A 6,741-nucleotide genomic window follows, 5' to 3' on the forward strand; every position below is an offset into this window, starting at 1 on the left:
CAGCGCCAGCCAATTATGTTAAAGGCCGTAATGGCCCCCCAATCAGATGTGTGTCGGGCTAGATACCCGCTTCTTGCCTCTATAAATGCTTGCCTGAAACTGGGCTCGGGCTCCCTCCCTTTTTCCTGCGTCAGAGATGGTGGTGTAGCCCAAGCTCGAGGCTAGCTTGAATAAAGAGACCCCAATGTGATTGCATAGGATTTGGCTCCTTGGTGTCCTTTTGGGGATTCATGAATGTCTCCTGGCACAACACTTCAGTGTACCTTTGCCAGCACTGGAGGAAATCAGCCTGGAGAAGGTTGGCAGAGGGGTCACAGCTGACTGGACTTAAAGGGGGAAAGACACAAGCAACCATTTGTATCTGGATAACTCAGCCTGACTGGAAGCGATCAAACTCTATGCTCTTTTGCCAGAATATTTAAATACTTGACTAAATATCATTTTGTTTTGCCAGAAAAAACTGGAATCACTAAAATCTCTAAGGGATGCCCTATCCTGTGGAGAGCCGAGCCCCAAGCGAGCGGCCTCGTAAACAAAGCCCTTATTTGGCTAAGCTTCCTGCCATTGGATGCTTTCGCATCTGGTGATCTATCCGCTTTTGCTACGTAGCCCATTGGGATTGGCTAAGCTTGGGAGTACTCAACAGCCGAGGGTGGGCCGGGAGGCGGAGCTTAAGTAATGGCTACAGAGAGAGGCAGGAGCGGCAGAAGGCATAAGATTAGAGCAGGAGGCAGAAGGCAAAAGTAAGAGAAGCAGGCAGGAGGAGCAGGAGGGAGAAGCATTGTTAAAAGGTTCCTGAAATAAACTGCAAAGGAAGAGCTCGTGTCGTTGCGTCTTTCTTGCCAGACGAGGAGGACGTAACATTATCCCACCAAAGACAAGTTTTTTTTCTGAAATAGGGAGGAAATAGGTGGTGCCTGTCCCTCGGGAATGTTCTTGTTTTACCTGAAAAGTTAAGAGCATTAAGATAAAAATCAAATAATTGAGTAACTTCTCCTGACATGGAGTTTCTGTGTTTTATAAAGAAGCATGCTTGTTGATTAGCACTTAAATTTGAATCCTGGAAGTACAGAATTCAAATAGGGATCTTCTTTCTCAGAGTACTTCTATTTCCTCAGTATTTTTCTGACACTGTATTGTTGTGTGATGAACCTCTTTTTTTCTCTCTGTCTCTCAATGTCCAGAAATATCTGAAGTAGCTGATGTGATTGCATACTTTTACCTAACTTTATGGCTGCATTGGTGTCTTAGGGTCTTTTTTTAGATAGGTGGCTTGAACTAATATCTCTGAGTGTGTCTCTATGTCTCTTTTTTTGCATATATGCATGTATATGTGTGTACATATGTAAAATCCTTAACCATCTATTTATTTAGCTGCATTTACAGACCTGGTATATATGTATATGCATGCACACACATATGCACACACACACACACACACTCACATGAGTGAACCCTGGGAGACCAGCATCAGTGTGCAGATCTAAGTTTATTACACGGCGCATTAGTTTATATGCAGTGTTTGAGCCAATCCCCAGACCCTAAATCTTCAGCCAATCATATCTCACCTTACCGTCACCGTGTCCAATGAAAGCCCGGCCTAATGAGGTAACTCTTTATTAGTCACCTCTTAGGACTTCTGTGAAGAAGGGGAAGCTGCCCCCGCCCTGGCCTCCGTTCATTTTTTGCTGTCTCGCTGGTGTTTCAGGATCTTAGATCTAATGCCCTGTGCGTCCAATCAGGTCTCTTCAAGAATTCGCAGGAGCCCGTGGGTGGTGCCTTACTCTGCATCTCACTTTTCCTTCCCAAGGTTGACCTCCACATCCCCCAGTTGTGTGTATTTAGGTAGACTGATACTAACAGAACCCTTTGTGCAAACACCTTGCTGCTGCTCCATGTCACTCTCTTCGTGTAAGTCTTGGTAAATAAGAAATCAGTATGTACCTGCTCTCATACTTAGATGACTGTGAGGGGAGAAGAGGGAGGAGGGAGATCGTCGACGTCGTCCCGGAAAGCCGGGCAGTTTGGCCATGTCTTTGCTTCCTCATTTTCTTGTGGGTCTGGAGTTGGCATGCACACCTGCCTGCCTCTGCAGGCTGAATTTTGTAAACAGTGCCAGTCATGGCTTTTATAAATATACACTACATTACTTTGGACCTTACCTGGAACAAGAAGTAGAAGCCAATGGCGAAGAATTTGTCTTCTTTTACTTCCTCCCACATTACATCAAGATACTTGGTTCCACTGTGGCGTGTCTCCTACCCCTTTTTAAAATTAAAACTCACAATTACATGTATTTATGGAGGTGGTAGTGATGTCTTGTTACCCGTGTAGACTGTCGCAAGATTAAATCAAGCTAATTAGCATACTTAATCCTTCGCCTACTTTTTTGTTTCAGTCTCAAAGTCTTTCTCTCTTTCATTAATCTTCATTTTCATCACTGAGGGCTGAGCTCAGGTGGCTTCCTGAGCAGCAATATGTCTAAGCAACAGAGAGAAATAGAGAAGGAGAGGAAGAGAAAGGGAGGGGGAAGGGAGGAAGAGGCTGCTTCATTTCTAGTTGGATATTATGCCTATTGTCAACGCTGGCCTTTAGGTTTGTTTGTGGTCGTTTAGAATCAAATGTAAAGAAATAAATAAGTCAATTTATAAAAACAGGTGGAGTCAATGCAAGGGTGTGTTTCCTCGTCCTTTATAACCTGCTGCTGGTACAGATGTGTGATTGGCATAGGGTCCACCTGCCTGGCTTTTAATACCCAATGCTCTCCTTCTGTCAGAGGACACATGCACACCTCACTTCCGTGACCTGGCTTCTGCTCCTCCAGGTCTTCTCCATGTCGTCACGGTCAGAGCCACAGGCTCTGTCTAGACCTGCATTCTCCCTTCATTGTGTAGCTTAAAAGGTTCTCGTCATATTCTCTTTAGACATTTCCCAACAAGTGAATCTTCTATTGTCCACATTTCCTTGTGCCTGTGTGTGCGTGTGTGTGTGCATGTGTGTGCGTGTTTCCTCCCTTAGACCATCGCATCCTGAGGACAGTCTTGTGGCCTGTACACCTCTCTGCAGAGATCTACTACCGGCCTAGGGCACAGAAATCCAGTGACAGGACGGACACTGATCACAGACTATGTCATATTTGGGGCATGCAGGCAACTGAGAAGCTGCGTATTTCGTTGTGGGGAGGGCTTCACCATTTTGCAGCAACTGACTTTCTGCTTTGGAAACCTTCAATATAGCATACAAAATCAGCAAAAAGTAAAGCAACCCCTAATTCCCGTGTATAAAAGAGTCAAGAAGTTAGATGTCACGGCTGTTGTATACACTGGGAACCGAACTCAGGTCTTCTAAAGAAAAAAAAAGCAGCCAGTGCTCGTAACCATCAAGCCATCTCTGCAGCCAGCACCAAGAATTATTTGCTTACTATGACTGTGAGCCAGTCTTTCCTGAATGTGAGCATCTCCCGGGCATCCCAGAGAGGATGGGGCTGTCGGAGGAGAATGAAGGATGTAGCTAGCTTAGTCTGGAATGGATCCTACTTTTTGGCTTACTTAGTATTCCAGGAGCTGAAGTCTCTGGTGCAGATGTTAAGTGAGTCCTGCTGGTAATGAGTCTGCAGAGGTGAAGCTGGTGACTCGGGCTGGAGTGCCCGTCATCCCCAGACACCAGCTCCCGCTCATGGCCTCTCTCTCCGTTTTCTCTCTGCTAAAAACCTCTCCTCAGCTACTTTTATCCCCTTCCTCTCTGTCATAAGATGACTCCCCAAACACCCGAGGGTGTCGTTGCACTTCTGGATGTTCATTATCTACCCATGCCCTCAGCGGCAGATATTTATTTTCTGCAGACCTCCGTCTGCAAGCAAAACAATAAACTCTGAGGCTTGTTATGTGGCAGAGCAATCTAAACTATTTCTCGCTCACCGGCAGTTCAGAAGATGTTGGTGTTTGTATTTTTCCCCCTAGGCTTTCTGTTTCTCAAAAGTGAAGATTCCAGTGACCATTTCTCATGCTGTTCTCTTTCCCGGACCCGTGGATTTTCTGACTGTCACTTGATAGTCAAAACAAAACCTCATATAAATGGATGATATTTATAGCTATGGCTGATCTTGATCCAAAGATGCTTGGGAAGGAATGGTTGGAATGGCAGAAAACTGGGGAATTACTCGAATTTGTCACCTTCTAAGCCCTCTTGCTCTTCTCATGGAGCCGGAGCTTAGGGAATGGGTCAAGTTCTTTGAATCCAAGTGAGATCACCTCAGAGACTTAATCATACAATTTGCCTTTCATCCACAGCTATTTAAAAACAGGAATCTTTCCTTGCTATTTTTATCTTTGAGGTCAACTTTGTTCTGCATAACTTATTAATAGGGGAACCCCTTAATTCTAAATGCATCTTTATGGTTTTAACATTCACTTTGCAAAACGTAAGGAGAAACAAATGACCAGGCAAAAGCTAAACATGAACAAGGTGGGGGGGGGGCACAACACTGAGCACATCTGTTTTTCTTTGCTTTAATTGCTCAAAATATTCACCTCATGCTTTATTCAATACAAATTTTGGTTGATGATAATATTTACTGCATATGCTTGGCAGTTACTGCAAACTGCTCATCGAGAATGAAGAAATAATGTCAATAATTTCTTAAGGAGCTGGAGTTACAGTGTTAGTTGTGATTGTTTTCAGGTGCATGAGACATAAAATCTACTACAGAGGATTAGTCAAACGGACATTTATTTTCCTCACCTTCTAAGCGGGCTGAGGAAGGAACTCAAGAGAGAAAAGGCAGTGTCACAACTCCACCCCAGATCTAGACTGCAAGCAGGCACCTATGCCAAGCTCCCCTGAGCTTGTCCTAGTGTGGGACCTTTATCCACAGCTGTACTATAGCAATGTGGCCGTCATAGCATCTGCAACTGTAATCTCATCCTGAGTAGAAAGAGGAAAAGAAGGGCAAGGCAGGTGTGAGCCTAGCCCACCCTTTTAATTTTTTTATTAATTCATTAATTATTTAAGAAGTATAATCTTAATGTGAAGCCTCATTCAGTAGAGTGCCACTTAGATGTTATGAAGGGGGAAATTAGTTCTAGGTTTCGCTCTTTTTGTGAGAACAGTTCGGGAGATTGCCTGTTTTCCTGAGTGAAGTTGAACAGAGGTAGCTGTAGGTAGCTAATTCTGTCCGCTTAACCAGCAAAATCAACCCTGTGTTGGATGGTTATGTCTGAGAAGAACTTTCATATAGTTTATGTATAATAAAAAGAGAAGATTAGTAATGGTGATTTCATAAGGAATCTGAGCAATTCAGGCTCTTCCCAGAAAGAGGAAGAGAGAGGGAGGGGGAGTGAAGGGGGGAGGGAGAGATGGAGACAGAGACAGAGGTATATAAACCAAGGGCTTTGTGCTCTTCATGGAAGAAGGGCTCTGTGTGGGGAGGGGTGAGGTAGGGGGTGAGGAAGAGAAGAAAGCAGGGATCTACAGTCTGTTCTAACGTTCTTAAGTCAACGCAAGTACAGCACCCCCCCCATCCCAAGTTCCAAGGCTGCAGGCCTTGAGCTGGTTACTTGGTTGCATTCCTGTCTCCATTCCCCAAACTATAAAATGAGGACCCAGCTAAGCCACTGCATGAGGGAGTTGTGGGAAAGATGCTCACACTTGTGAGCTATGCTTTCTCAAACACTTTCAAATGAGCAAAACGTCCCTCTATGGAGCTTTGCATCCACAGTGTGCCCTTTATCAGAGCTGCTGTGTCACTGTCACTAGGGCTGGGTGGCCCAACATGTCTCCATTTTCTGAGTCCCTGAATCAACAGACACATGTTTCAGTTGAGACTAAAGCAGATTGGTTTGACCAGCTCTACTCACCTTACCCAGTTCTTGGGCTGAGTAACTCCAGCCTCCACATGTCCTCTGATTAGGACTTGCTTTCTAACAGAGTTTTTCACATGGCTAAGGATGCATACTCTCACACTACAGGTCATACTTGGTTTGACAATGGATCCTTTTTCTCCAGGAGTAACAGTCGCTCAGTTGTTGCTGTTGGTGTTCTGAGAATTGTAACTAGTGCCGTTTTCCACTTCCGAGCTTCGTTATCTTGGGACACATGAAGCACAGGGACCTGTGTGTCTGGAGGCTATGGGGACAGCATCTCAGGGGACTTCCCGGAAGCTAATTTACCTTTCTGTGTCTTCAGTCCATCTCAGTTGATTTATAAATTAGGCAATTAGCTGACTTGGGATGAGATACTTAGAATCGAAGTCCAGCTTCAGTGTTTATTATGTAACCCAGGCAAGCTGTTGGAACTCTGTTTCCTAAGGTAGAGTTTATAATGGGATTTCTCCGGTAGACTCACACTCAAGACTGAGAACCCCAGCGAACCCCAGCGGGTCATCTCTCCAGCTCCTAGGTATCTAGAGGTTTTGTGCAAAACTCGCAATAGAAGTTTGAGCACAGGAAGAGTTTGAAATCTCTCTTACAGGCTGATTGGCAGTGCCTTTGCCTTATCCACCTTAATCCATTGTTCGTTTTCTTTTCAGTGGAATCTGTGCCTTGAACTTTGAATCTGGAACCTTCCCTGGGCTAGCTCTGGGCTAGCTCTGGGCTGTTAGAGGCTTTCTTGAGATGAGGGGCAGTGGCCAGCTGTAGATCTCACCTAGTCCCCTGCAAGAACCAAGGATATATGATGTTACCTAGCCTCAAAGTCCCCTGCAAGAACCAAAGATACATGATGTTACACTGAGCGCAGCAGTCC

The sequence above is a fragment of the Mastomys coucha genome, unplaced genomic scaffold (genome assembly GCF_008632895.1).
Source record: "Mastomys coucha isolate ucsf_1 unplaced genomic scaffold, UCSF_Mcou_1 pScaffold15, whole genome shotgun sequence".
NCBI classification, from domain to species: Eukaryota; Metazoa; Chordata; class Mammalia; order Rodentia; family Muridae; genus Mastomys; species Mastomys coucha.